Source organism: Colobus angolensis, unplaced genomic scaffold (genome assembly GCF_000951035.1).
Source record: "Colobus angolensis palliatus isolate OR3802 unplaced genomic scaffold, Cang.pa_1.0 Scaffold6, whole genome shotgun sequence".
NCBI lineage: Eukaryota > Metazoa > Chordata > Mammalia > Primates > Cercopithecidae > Colobus > Colobus angolensis.
Window position 1 is genome coordinate 17,464,927 of NW_012119598.1, and position 14,569 is coordinate 17,479,495.

General features: G+C 40.7%; 1 protein-coding gene across 2 annotated transcripts in view; it reads right to left on the reverse strand.

Moving 5' to 3' along the window:
* ATXN1 (ataxin 1) overlaps positions 1-14,569 on the reverse strand; it is a 454,497-nt gene that overhangs the window by 177,393 nt on the left and 262,535 nt on the right. The window contains exon 5 of one of the 2 annotated variants that reach the window (XR_001004122.1): positions 2,214-2,351. The gene's annotated coding sequence lies outside the window, so the exon portion shown is untranslated. Of the gene's footprint in view, positions 1-1,285; positions 2,352-14,569 lie in introns of those variants that run through there. The other variant, XR_001004121.1, reaches the window with a different exon arrangement.

Here is a 14,569-nt window from a genome sequence, read left to right on the forward strand (position 1 = left end):
TTGAAAACCTCACTTAATCTTTGAGGTCTGACAGGGTGTCACACAAACAGTTCAAAGCAACGGTTAAAACAACAACAAAAAAACCCCACTAGATTTGAAACAAAAGCTATCTTGATTACGGTAACTGTACGAGTTATTTAAATAGAGCCTGAAACCTAAAGCAGTTTTACATAAGACACTTGTTTCCTAGGATAAAAATGCTTTAAACAATACCACCAGAAGTGCATTCTAACAGTTACCTGATTGGGAAAATGATTTCTAGTAAAACACACTGTAACTGGAGTACCCAAATCTAACATGGCCCACAATTATTCCTTGATAGTGATAGAAACTTTTACAATAAGAGTTTTTTTAAAAATAAATAAATAAATAAGAAAAATAGTGCTTTCACAATGCTCTGCCCCTTACAGGGACCCTAAACCAAGATGCTGATTGCTTAATAAAAAGGTAGTATGGGCTGGGGATGGTGGCTCACACCTGTAATCAAAATATTTTAGGAGGCAGAGGCAGGAGGATCACTTGAGCTCAGGAGTTCAAGACCAGCCTGAAAAACATGGTGAAACTCTGTGTCTACCAAAAATACAAAAAATTAGCCAGGCATGGTGGTGTGCACCTGTGGTCCCAGCTACTCTGAAGGCTGAGGTGGGAGGGTCGCTTGAGCTTGGGATGCAGAGGTTGCAGTGAATCGAGATCACACCATTGCACTCCAGCCTGGGTGACAGAGTAAGACACCATCTCAATTTAAAAAAAAAAAAATTGAAAATAAGGTAGTATGGAGCAATACACAGACTTGCAAAATATTGCTTTATGGGGGGTTCACGACTTGCCCAAGGTTGCCAAGGTACTTGATCTCAACAGCAGGAATAGGATTCAGGTCAGTTGATTCCAGGTTGACTGATTTCCACTAGACCCAACGTGTACAGAATGGAAACACAATGAAGCTTCAGTGTCTCCCATTGTCTGCTTTCAATGAAGCACTGGGAAAATTTGAACTTAATAAGCTCATATTAATATTACTAAATTATTTAACCCTGAGGATATGACATGGATACATATGCATATTTTAATACAAATATTTACAAATCTATGAAACAAAAAATATTAGGAACTATTGTTTTCCATGTCAATACTTTTCTCCCTGATATATGCTGCACTTTGCTCTTTACGAATCTTGTAGGCAACTGCAAAAAAAATAGGTAATACATGCTCAAAAAAGTTTTCTGGCCGAGTTCACAAGAAGCTGGAAACCTAAAAATATATATATAGATATATACACATACATAAACAATATATATATATATTGCAGAAATATTCATATGTATTTATATACACACAAAAACAACAAAATTTTAGAAGAAATTGGCTTGTCATTTCCCAAAATTTGAAGAGAGTATCTTCTCATCCTCAGAGGTGTTCACAGGCCATCCTGAGTTTCATGTAGCTATATTCTTTCCTGGTCAAAATCTCCTAACTTTATTTTGTGACACAGTCCAGCAACAAGGTAAACTCTCCAGAAAGTAGCAGGGCTGAGCACCCTTGCATTATTTCCTAGTGGAAGGGCTCCCTGAAGTCACACTATGTCATTTCTTCCATTTCCTGATACTAAAACTTGTCATGCAAGGCGGCCATCAGGTGACATTTGGGAACAAACTTTTCTAGTCTCAAAATCCCAAGCCAGTAACCTGATCAAAACCAGTAAATCAGCTCATTTTGAATAAGAGAAGTACCACACATAACTGCTTATAACTTGCATACCTCAAGATTTTAAAAGCCAGAGAGAAAAATGTCATTTTCATCAACTGCAGAAGAATAATTGCTGGATGGAAACTCTGATTGTTAATCATTAGCCTGGAGAATTTTACCCCCTACTCACCAACCTAAAAGAATTGCAATAGCCCAGTTTAAAGGGGCTGCTCTAAATCTGATACTATTTGGCTGAACCAGTAGAAAAGGGGTTCCTAAAATGAAAGAATCACTGTATTCTATCCTTTTATTCCTGAAGTAGATAGTTTGCAGCATGCCATAGAAGCTGAGAGAAAGGCAAGTTCCAGCAAATACAAACAGGACATCTTCCCTTAAAAAAAGAAACTAATTGGACGATCACCTAGAGCTCAGGCTAATACCCCTTCAACACCTGGCTCAGTTACATCAAGTGATTCATGAATCCTGACCAGGCAAGCCACTACAGATATTATTCTTGGTTGTTAACTTACAACATTCACTGCGTACTGTTCACAGGTAGCCTCAGCCTATACTTCACCATGGAGACTTCCCACAGGCGCTGGAGGGCTCCTGAGGGCTCTTGAGCTCAGGCGTGGTCTTTCTTCCTTTCACAGAGAAGTGAGAAATACCTAGCATGGAAATAGAACAGAAGAAAAAGAAAAAGGTAAATGCATCATCAAATCACTTGTTATCTCAACAAATAAAGTCTCACGACCAATTAGACGAATTGATACTTCACCAAAGATCATTTTCTTAAAAAAGAAGTTCAATGTTCTTGCTTTTTTCCCAAAAAGAACACAGCACGGTACAGCCAGACTCTCCTCACCCCAAAGTTGAAGCCATTTCTGGGAGATTTCAGACACAATCTTAGCTGAGATGCAAACTTGCAAAAAAACTTCAAAACAGGCCACTTGGCTTTACTCTTCTGCAAAAGGAGCCAAGGACTAGCACCTTCTACCACTGTCACACCTTACTGGGTCATGGAGAAGATCAAGAGGATCATTCTTGCAAAGCACACACAGTTCCCGAGAAGAAATCCACTACGTAAATGCAAAGCGTTACTGGTGGTCATAAGCCTGTTCCTGAGCCCTGGAGTTAGAATACAAAAGTCAGCACTGGCAAGGCACCAATAATCAGCTATCCCTGGAGCATCCAAACGTCTGTATGCCCTACTGTGCTGAGTTTCAGGAAAGAAAAGGAACAGAAATGAAGAATCTGGAATCTCCGGGAAAAAGAAAGTGAAGGCATCAAACAGGAAGCTAAGAGAAACAGTGTAAGGTGGGCAGTAGGGCACATGCGGGAGCGTGGTTATTTGGTACACGGCTCCCTCAGATTGCTGGTTTGCGGCGTTTTGTGCACTGAATGTTTGCGACGCTGTGAAATTTTCCACTTGGCTGTCTGCCATTTCCGCCCACCGAAGACAACACTTACACCCACCAAAGTAGCACAGCGAGGCCCTGATGGAAAAGGATTGGATAACTTTTTGTTTATTTGCTGTTGCTTTTAATGAAAAGACTTATTCATATCCTGATCATTAATATTTTCCACACCTGGATTTCTTGATTTTTCCCCCCCTTTTAAGGGTGACTGAGAAACAGCTTCTCCTGGAACGATACTATCAACTTATTTTGCCTTGTGTACTTTTGAGAAGCACACTTGAGGCACAGGAACTTATATTAGCAGCTTTGGGGATGACGAGAAACAGAATTTAAGTGCTATACTAGAATCTTGTCTGCTTCCCAAATACATCGTTGACAAAGACCAGTCATGTTTCTCCTTTCAAATCATGAGCATGCACAGAAAAAACAGAGTTGTAGTATTAGCATTGTGGGTGTCATTAATATCATTTCTCAGGAAAAGAGAGAGTGGTCCCTCATCTCTAAAAAAAAGACAAGAATGAATAATAACAAATCGTAGATTTGGAATTGGTAACACACTGACAAGTATACCTCAAAATAAAGAACTAATAAAAAATGGAGAGACAAAATTAGGGCAGAAGAGAGAAAGGAGGTGTCTGTTACATATAATTAACCATCACTTTCATAATGAATACAGTTTACCAAGTGCTTTCTCATTAATTAAATCATTCACTTGATACAATTTTACTTGGTACTTGCTATATTCACCAGGCTCTGTGTTTGATGGGGGAATACATGGTAAACAAAATAGCTCAGGATCCTGCACCCAAGGAGCTCACTGCCTCAAGAGGAACAGACATTAAATAATTATATGAGTTTTAGTGGATGCATAAAATTTGAAAGCTGGATAGGCAGTATGAAGGAAAAATGAACATTGTGATTTGTAGTCATGATGGGGGTACCTCACTTAGAAGAAGGGTCTCAGGAAGGCTTCTCTTACAAAACTAACATTCAAGCAGGAAAGTCAAAAATGAGTAGAAGTTAGCCAGGCACCAGGTTTCCAGGTAGAGGAAACAGTCTGTGCATTATATGAACTGATTTAGTGAGGTACAACTGTTTTCTGTGATTTCACTCCTTTTTATTTTGCCATTTCAACTGAGTCCCCTTGAAAAAGAAATGAGTGACACAACTGTTCTCCGTACCTTGAAATAATGATTCATCTTTCTGACTGCTAGGCCATCAGAGCAACACACACCTTCTCTGTGATTAACTTCTGTGAGAGGAACACCCCTGATGCAGGTGTTATTCTTGAAGTGATGGCAAATAATGACCCTGCTCTCTAATGCACCCCAAGTCACTCCATCATCACAGTGAACTAAAGGAAGCTCTCTTGTTGACACCTGCGTGCCACAGCTGAAGTTAAGAAACCCTCCCCCAAAAAGGACTGAAAACAGATCACATTACTTGTAGACTTCTGAAAAACATCTTAAGTACCTTGGATCAGGTACTAAATTTCTGGCTGCCCCTTGATGATTACAGTATTTTTATTATTTCTCTTTTGAACTTAAACAGCTTTTATGCCCACCGTTAACAGTATTCTGTCAGCCCCCTCTCTTGGTTCTTGGTTCAGTGATCTGTTTATTTACCCACATGAGCCGCAAGCAAGGTACAAAGAAATTAAAAGCAGTGGAAATGTCATGTTCATCTGAAGTGTTTTCTTCTTCCCTATCATCCCAGATCTGGCTCAACTTAATTCTTCCACTAAGGAAATCAGTAGTTTGCTTTCTTCATCCTACAACACTAAAGCATCATCCAACAGGCTCATTCATGTTCTCCCCATGAATGGAGTAAGTCTGAAAGCCTGTCTGAAACAAATATGCCAAACTTCTATTTGAGTCTCTTTCCATTTAAAATACCCAAGATAAAATGTAATTTACTCTACAGGCTTCTCATACAAACAAAAATATTAACAATATTCCACATTCAAAGTCTCAGAGTACAAACCTTCACTTTGACCTGGCAACTTTGACTTACTCAGAAAGGAGAGAGAGAACAAGAAAAAGCACTTCCTGAAGCCAAGCTGTCCAATATCTGGCCATCGGACCTGGGAAATGACGCCGGGCTGTCAGTTTCATCCTCTGCCTAGAGGAGAAAATGACACAATGCCAATTTCTCCTTCCCCAGACTGCCCACAGCACTTACAGTCTCTACCACACATTCTGACCCAAGGTCCTTTTCAGTTCAGCACTTTGTTATACTGTCTTTTTATACTCCACTGGATTTATTTAAGTCTTGAAGGCTCAAAAAGTTTCTAAGCACCCTGATGAAAGAAACCTTGCCATGCCCTTCTTTTGCAACCTCCTAATAGCGTCTAGTGGAAGAGCCTGGATTTAAATTAAATGATCCATATCCAAAACCTGTTCTAGGACTTAGCCCTTACGCCAAAAGAATCACAGCTATACGTTAAGCCCATTTCACCTTTCTCTGTCCTCCAGGGACTTGAGACTCTGATGATGCCTGTCATCATCATGTGTCAGCCCTCCACAAACTTGAAAAAAATTAAATTACAACTTAGCCTTTATATTCTGTTCTTCCAATCCATTACATTTTTAGTCACTAGTGGATTTTGAACAGTTGTCATCTCCTTTCAAGATTTACAAACTCCCCCATTTCCTCATCACCAGCAGCTTACATCCTTAGTTCTCATAGCTTCTCAAAGCCACTATTAAGGAAACCTTCATGGCATGAGAGGGGAGATGCAGACCTCTGAGGCAGTGATACTCAAACTTGAAGCAGCATCAGAAATGGCTGGAGAAGGCCAGGTGCAGTGACTTATGCCTGTAATCCCAGCACTTTGGGAGGCTGAGGCAGGAAAATGGCTTGAGCTCAGCAGTTCAAGGCTGCAATGTGCTATGATAATGCCACTGCACCCCAGCCGGGGCGGAAGAACAAGACTCCGACTCAAAAAAAGAAAAGAAAGGAATAGAAATGGCTAGAGGGTCTTGTTAAATCAGGGAATGCTAGGATCCATCTGTGGGGTTTCTGATTCAGTAGGCTTGGGGTGGGGTCAGATAACTTGTATTTCTGACAAGTTCCCAGGTGACGCTCGTCCAGGGACCACACTTTGAGAACCACTTCTCTCAGGTTAAATGTTTCCGTCAATTACAGGGCCAGAGAGATGCTGAGGATCTTTTGAGTATATTTAATCACTATATGATAGCTACATTGAAAGCAATGATACCTGTCTATTTCAAAGAAGCGATAAATGACTGAAAAAAAAAAAACAACCAAAAAACCAAACAACAAAAAACTTCACACACTATATAACCCAGGTTATTACACTGTGTGTGGCCTCTCTACTTGGGCTCTTAATCCACTCTCCTCCTACTGGCTCCAGATCCTTCTGGGGTCATCTCCGCCCGCAACTTCCCTTCAGTCTTTTTCCTTTCTATTGGAAATTTCACACACTCCAAGCATACTCAGTCACTGCTATTCCTAAAAGACCTTATCCATACCCTAATACATTCCCAAATGGCTGTCCCCTCTCCTGTTTACTAACGAACAGCTGTACTACACATTCAATGCCAGTATTTCACTACCTATATCTTAAAACTCTGGAGCTTGATTTCCACCACTTTTCTCTGTGTTAGTAACCTTCCTTCTCCTCCAAAGGTCACGAATGGTTTCCTGCCTTCTAAATGCAGTGACCTTTGCTGAGTCCTCCTCTCAACTTCTCTAACAATGTCTGATACAGTTCACCAGTAATAGTTCCTTCCATTTTCTTTTCCTTTTATTTAGTAGACTAGCATTTTTGCCTGAACAGCATCTTTTCTGGAATGATCTCTCCCCTTGGCTGTTATCTGGACTGGGATGACTTCACACGTTGGCCCGGAAGATGGACATATGACCCAGGTCCGAACAATCGTAATACAGCAACCCTCTAGCCACAGTGACTGGTCTAGGGGTAGGCATGTACCCAAGGCAAGCCAATCAAAGGCCTCTCTCAGACTACCTGGAACTAAGAGGAGCAACACACTCTTTCCTAGTGAGACCATGGGAGCATGATGCTACTAACAGCTGGTTTCTTTATCCACCTCTTAAGGAAAGTCCACTGGAAAAGGCAGCTTCCCAGTAGAGAGCAAAGCTGAAAGACAGAAAATCTGAGTCCTGATGATGGTAAAGTCCCTTGGATTCAGCCATGCCAAAAGTTAGACTGATCCCTGAATTTTTTTTTTTTTTTTTTTTTTTTTTTTTGGTGAGATGAAGTCTTGCTCTGTCACCCAGACAGAGCAGTGGCACGATCTCGCTCACTGCAAACTCCGACTCCCGGGTTCAAGCAATTCTGCCTCAGCCTCCCGAGTACCTAGGATTATAGGCATGTGCCACCACACCTGGCTAATTTTTGTTGTTGTTGTTGTTGTTGTTTTTGTTTTTTTTGTTTCTTTTTGAGATGGAGTTTCGCTCTTGTTGCCCAGGCTGGAGTGCAATGGCGCAATCTCAGTTCACTGCGAACCTCTGCCTCCCGGGTTCAAGCGATTCTCCTGTCTCAGCCTCCTGAGTAGCTAGGACTGCAGGAACCCGCCACTACACCCAGCTAATTTTTGGTATTTTTAGTAGAGATGGGGTTTCACCATGTTGGCCAGGCTGGTCTTGAACTCCTGGCCTCAAGTGATCTACCCACCTTGGCCTCCCAAAGTGCCAGGATTACAGGCATGAGCCATGGCGCCTGGCCTGATCCCTGGAATTTTTAGTTATATTATGATAGACCAAATTCTAATGTAGCCCACAAGATTGCCATGCCCCCTGGCAGACACACACCTCTTCCCAGTTAGTCAATGGTACAGTAATCAAGGTTCTGCTGTTGTGAAGGGATTTTGCAAATATAAGTGAGGTCCAAAATCAACCGACCTTAAAATAGAGAGATTATCTTGGTGAGCCTGATCTAATTAAGAGAACCCTAAAAGGGATGGGGCTGTACCAGGAATGAGATTCAAAGTGAGAGAGGACATGCTGATGGAGGAGGCAAGTCATGTGGCAAGGAACTGAAGGTGGATGCCAGGACCTGAGAGTGGCCCCCAGCTCACAGCCAGCAATGGAACAGAGACCTCGGTCCTACGAGACCACAAGAAACTGCATACAAAAAACCATGTGAGCTTGAAAAAGGACCATGAGCTCCAGATGATAAGGCAGCCCTATCGACACCTCAATTTCAGTCTTACGAAACTCTGAACAGATAATTCAAGCAAGCTATGCCTGGACTTCGGACCTCCAGAAACTGAGATAATAAATAGGTGTTGTTTAAGTCATTATATTTGTAATTTCTCATACAGCAATAGAAAACCAATCCACATATAATACAATAAATTCCTTTTTTTGTTTGAATCACTTTGAGTTTAACTTGTCTATTCCAACTAAAGTAAACAAATATTCTTAGTTTCTCTGAGATGGTACTTTCTTGGGTTCCTTATATTACTCCTTATAGCCCCTCTTCAGCTTTTTGCTCTCCCTGTTCTTTCTAACCCTACGGGACAGATTTCCTAAGGCTATCTGCTCAGTTCTCTTTACTTTCTATAATGATTTCCTTCTACTGTTTATCATTCTTAAATCTGTATCCTGGTCCCTGATATCTCCCCCTACAAACTCCTGGATATATGCAGTGGAAATAAATTATGTTTATTTCAAAATTTCCCAGTCCCTTGCTCCAAATCCAGCTCCTCCTCTTTAATTTCTGATGGAAGCTGACAGTATCATCATCTTCTCCTCTTTCTCCCACATTCCATCGGTTTTCAAGTCCTACCAATTCTGCACCCTTTCTATCTTCACCGCCCCATGCTAGTTCAGACTGAGTTCCTCTCACAGCAGCTTGCTCATTGGTCTTCTTATCAATGCTCTCTCTCTAAACCATTTGAGTCATCCCTGTTGGATCGAACTTCCTAAAGTAAACATTATATATCACAACTTCCCCATGCCATCCATACCTTCATCGGTTCCTACAGCTTACTGAACATCTTTGAAATTCTTTATTTGATGTTGAAGATCTTCACAATCTGGCCCCAGCATGCTTTTCCAACTTCATTTCTACTTCTCCCTCATGCACACTGCAGCAGCCACAGTGAGCTTCTCACTTCCTCTATGAGAGCCCGCATTTTCTACTCCACGTGTCAAAATGTTAAGCCAGACCTCCCAAGACCAGCTCAAATCCCACTTTTTCTATGACTCTTTCTTTTATCCTCTTATTCTACAACTTTCTCAGTCAGAAGGTTTTTGTTGTTGTTGTTGTTGTTTTGTTTTTGCAGGTGAACGCCTATGGTTTAAAAATTCCTTTTCCTTGTGTTACTAACCATTTTATTCTTTATCCTAAAATAGGTGTCATTTCCCTAAGTGGAATGTGGTAACTTCCGTAAAGGTAGGGTTTATGTCTGTCTTCTTTTTGTAAGCTTCATGGTGCTTTTGCAAATGATAGCTCTTTGCTCAATATTCGTTGATTAACGATTGGTAACATGGCATTATATTGCATTATACTCGAAGATGTTATATGTCTTTGAGTCTCTGTCCTCCATGGTTATCAAATGGAAGAACACCCTTTTGGGTGACTTGGAGAAAAATCATCACATAAGCCTCTAAGGAAACTCCCCAGTCCATCAGTGAAATGTTCCACAAGAGCCTCTTTTCCCAACTCAGGACTAAAGCTAACTCTTTGTATTTTCTTTCTGAGGAATAAAGAGAAGCTGCCAGGGCTGCTAGCAATTGCAGAGTTCAGAAATGCTTCCTCTGAATGAGCACACTCAGCCCAGCAGGGTGCAGAGCCCTGTCTCCACCCTGCCCACCAAGGAGCTTAGGTGGCAGGCAAGCTGGGCCAAAAACACTCCTTTCCCAGGGAGAGGCATCTCCAGTGCAGGGCTGGACTGAGGGTCCAGTTAGACTTCACGAAGAGTTGGAGGGAGGTCAGTGTGGGAGGCAGGCCAAAACTCAAGGTATTCTGAAGAACGTGATTTATTCACAACATATGTGTTCCCCATTCTGTCAACATTTGATCATTTATGTGAGTTATCCACTGTAAAATTTCTTACAAACTGGCTGTCCTTGGATACCTAGCATGCACTCAGAATATTCTCTGTGTATGTTAACTGGTTTGTGTTCAAGGAATGAAATCCAAAATTAGTATCTACCTAAAGAACACATTAGCACAGAGATAAATACGCTGGAAAAATGTCTATCCTCAAAAGTTTTTTAAAAAATTACAGTTCATGTTGATCCATGCCACTGTTTCTTATCATTAGCATGGCTTATCACATAAAGGTAAGGATTTATTCACACAAAGACTCTGCTGGTGCATGTATTTGTATGCAGGTTACATCTTATGGATGTAGTGCAAAGTTTGCTATGAAATACAATTATACATGGGAGAAAAGTGTGTCTGCATATCAAGAATAAAATGAAAATAAAATGTAAGTTGAACATACAGATGATAAATAGCCAATCTGTGCTGAGCAGCTGTAGAATGACATCTCAGGAAATTAGTATTTTAAAGACAAGATGTCATGTGCTCCTACTGACAACTTATTCCTGGCCTTATTTGTTCAACACACAGGTCCTTCAGGGATTGTTGTAGCACAACAGAAAGAACAGTGGGCCAGAAGACAGGGAGGTCTGGGTCTAGAAGCCCGGAGACTCCACAACCCCTGAGTTACACATCCCCTTTCTGGTTGCCATGAGTCATCACACACCTTCTGCCCAGAGGAGAGTTTTATTCATGCCTGCTTGAAAAGGTCAGTGTTTAGGTGTTGCAGAAGTGCTTGGTGAAAATGGGGAAGGTGGAGACACAGCCTGTGCCTCATGTTTTGATAATTTCTGAAGCATTTGTAAATCATGAGCAGCTAAGCTCTGCAAGATGCTAATGTGTGCAGTCCAGTCCTCTGACTTTAAGTCTCTTTCAGTTCCTGCTCTATTTGCCCCTTTTTAATAACACAATTAGTAAAAGTTCTAAAAAAGAAATAGCTAAATATTTTCCTCTCATTCTCTTTTTGCCATAATATTGGGAGTTATATGATAGTATCTTCAACTATTTTATTTGGCCTGACTTCACAAAGTACCAAACAGGGAGTGAAGACAAAATGAAGAGACAGAATCCACGTATGCATCTCCCAACTTCCGTCCTTTTGAACAGACACAAGTAACAGAAGTCACCAAAAGTATTAAAAACACGATCTTGGAAGCATCCTATCAAAGCCACAACTTCCTTTTCTTTTTATGAAATATTACCATGCAAAATTACATGGCTACAGCTGGGACATCAAATTATGCTTTAAAAAATGAGTATTGGGGCTGGGCGTGGTGGCTCATGCCTGTAATCCCAGTACTTTGAGAGGCCAAGGCAGGCGGATCATTTGAGGTCAAGAGTTCAAGACTAGCCTGGCCAACATGGTGAAACCCTGTCTCTAGTAAAAATACAAAAATGAGCCAGGTATGGTGGCAGGTACCTGTAGTCCCAGCTACTCATGAGGGTTAGGGTTAGGGTTATCGCTTGAACCCAGGAAGCGGAGGTTGCAGTGAGCTGAGATTGCGCCACTGCACTCCAGCCTGGGTGACAGAGTGAGACTCTCTCTCTCTCTTTCAAAAAAAAGTTAGTATTGGTATATTAGTAAAAGTCATTCAAAGCTCAAAAACAACAGAATTATCTTCCAAAATTCAAAATCAGTGCCAGATTTAACTACTTAACTTTTGCATAACGTTTGCCCCCACAGAACTTTCCATAATAATATTACGTCAACTGCACTCATTTTCTTTTTGGTCTACTTGTTTTACTAAATTAAAAGCCAACAGATACAACAACTCCATACTTTAAACTCCTCTTTTAATACTATTCCGAGTAACTGCCTCCTTGTTTAAATATTACAATTTTCTGACGCAATCAGAACAAAAGTATTGCAAGACAAAGGTGCTATTGAAAACTTCTCTTTTTCTGGAGGAGGCTTCATAAAAGCATTCTAGCTTAAAACTGGGATTTCAATGGTCTCAACTGTGAATACCATGTAGCAGAAATGCCACTTGGCATTATATCTAGGGATTACCTGTTGAAACACCAAAGACAGGTATACTTTGATGTGGGTTACGTAGGGCCAGGTAAGTAACAAGAAATACAATTATTCTTTCTTTCTATGAATGTGGCGCTGAAGATTTGATACCATATTTGGAGCACAGATCCATCATGTGGAGGGATGGGGAAACACAAGAGAGGGGTGCTGAGTGTGACCACATGCCCACACGCCTGTCTGAGCCCGCTAGAAGTCACACTGCATTATGAAGGACTCTGTATTCCACTTGCTGCAACATTTCCAATGCAAATAAAGGAAAATATCAACTACTATTTTATGAGTAAAGGACCCTGGCAAGATGCAGCCGTGGTATGTCTTAAGAGTCCTGAAATTCAGTTAAAATACCTGATGACCGCGTTTCATTAAAAACCCCAAGGAATTTCTTTACACCATGAGCATTCTACAAGTTTCCCACCTCTCTTTAAAACTAAATATTTAAAACTCTTTAGAATTAGCAATATCTGTGTGTCACCTGGCTCTAGGACACACATTCTCGGGGAAGAGCACATCCTCATTTCTATTAGTAGAAAGAATAACAGGATTTCTCCCTTCTTCCTTCATCTTGCAGATTTAGGGGTTTATCCTCGTATCATGGCTCAGGGGATTCTCACACTTACAACTCCTAACATATCAAAAAAGGAGAAAATCTCTCTTCACTCCTTAATTGTTTTGTCGAATAAGCTCTCAAAAGTTCATTTTTGTTACCTTTTTCAGGCAAAATAAGAGGCCTTTTACAAAAATTCTATTGCTAAAACAATGGAATTCTCCCGGGAATGACTTCGTTATGGAAATGAAGTGACAGCTTCTTTTATCTAGCCAGGCAGAAAGTCTGCATTTATAAAAGGCATTCAGAGCACTCAAGTGTTGTGTGTGGGAGGACAGAAAATGCTATTTTTAATTCAGATTGCAGCATTCCTCCCATCCAGGTCTTTCAGTATAATCATAATCATAATAAGACTGATCTAAAAGGAAAAAAAAAAAAAGATTCCCATTCCTGCTGACCCCAGCAGAAAAAGAGAGAAAAAAAGAAAGAAAGAAAATTAAGAAAATGATTAATACAGCTTCCTTCCACTTTTAGACCATTCTGTAGGCTTGGAGATCCACCTTCGAGGCAATCAGAGCAGACTATCCATTATCCAGAGTTAAAAGCACTTAAACTCTGCTAGTAACGGCATCACGTCTTCTCACACAAATTTACATTTTTGTTCGTGTGGCTTTCACTCTCCTAAGTTTGCAGGAATTGCCTGTGCCTGCTGGGAAACGCCGTGCGAGTTCCTCCATCTGTTTCCAAGACTTAACATTCCTTGGTGACAGTGCAATGGACGAGTCTAGCCTAGTGGCAGGGCCATGCTGGGAACTTGACTTCTAATGTCAATCACTGGAATGCCCTCCTAGTAAGGAAGAGGTGCCCAAGCTTCTGTTTGAGTTAGCACAGACCTTTCCAGCTCAGGTGTAGAATCTGGAGTGATGAATGGACGTGCTGGAAAGGAAACGAAGACCAGTGTAGATGTCTCTTTGCAGAAGTTGGACATTGGAGGAAAACACAGAATAAGACGAAAATAGAATCACAAAGGGTAAAATGACTGGTTTAAAGCTACATGTGCAGGATTAGAGAAGAGATGGGGTCTAAGGGGTATTTTTTAATGATCATAAAATTCACATAACATAAAATTCAGCATTTTAACTATTTTTAAAGTGTGTAAGTCAGTGGCTTTTACTCCATCCACATGTTGAACAACCATCATCACTATCTAAATCCAGAAGATTGTCATCACACCCCTTACCCATGAAACAGTCACTCCCTGTCCCCCACTCCTCTCAGCTCCTGGCAAGGACTAATCTATTTTCTGTCTCTAAGGAGTTGCCTATTCTAGATGTTGTGTATAAACTGAATCATACAAGATGTGGCCTTTTGTGTCTGGCTTCTTTCTCTTGGCATAAAGTTTTCAAGGCTCATTCATATTGTAACATGTACCAGTACTTCATTCTTGTTTTAGTTCAATAATACTCTATTGTAGGCTATACCATATTTTGTTATTTATTCATCAGTTGATGGACATTTGGGATGATTCCATATTTGGGCTACTATGAATCATGCTGCTATGAACATTCATGTACATGTTTTTGTTTGAATACTTGTTTGCAAATTTCTTAAGTGCATACCTAAGAGCAGAACTGCTGAGTCATGTGGCAATTCTGTATTTAGCTATTTGAGGACCTGCCAAATTGCTTTCTATAGTGACTGCACCATACTACATTCCCACCAGCCAGGTAGGAAGATTCCCACTTTTTCCACATCCTTGTCAACACTTGTTATTTTCCTTTTTTAAAAAAATTATGGCCATCATAATGGGTGACCATAATAAAGTGGTATCTCATTGTGGTTTTGGTTTG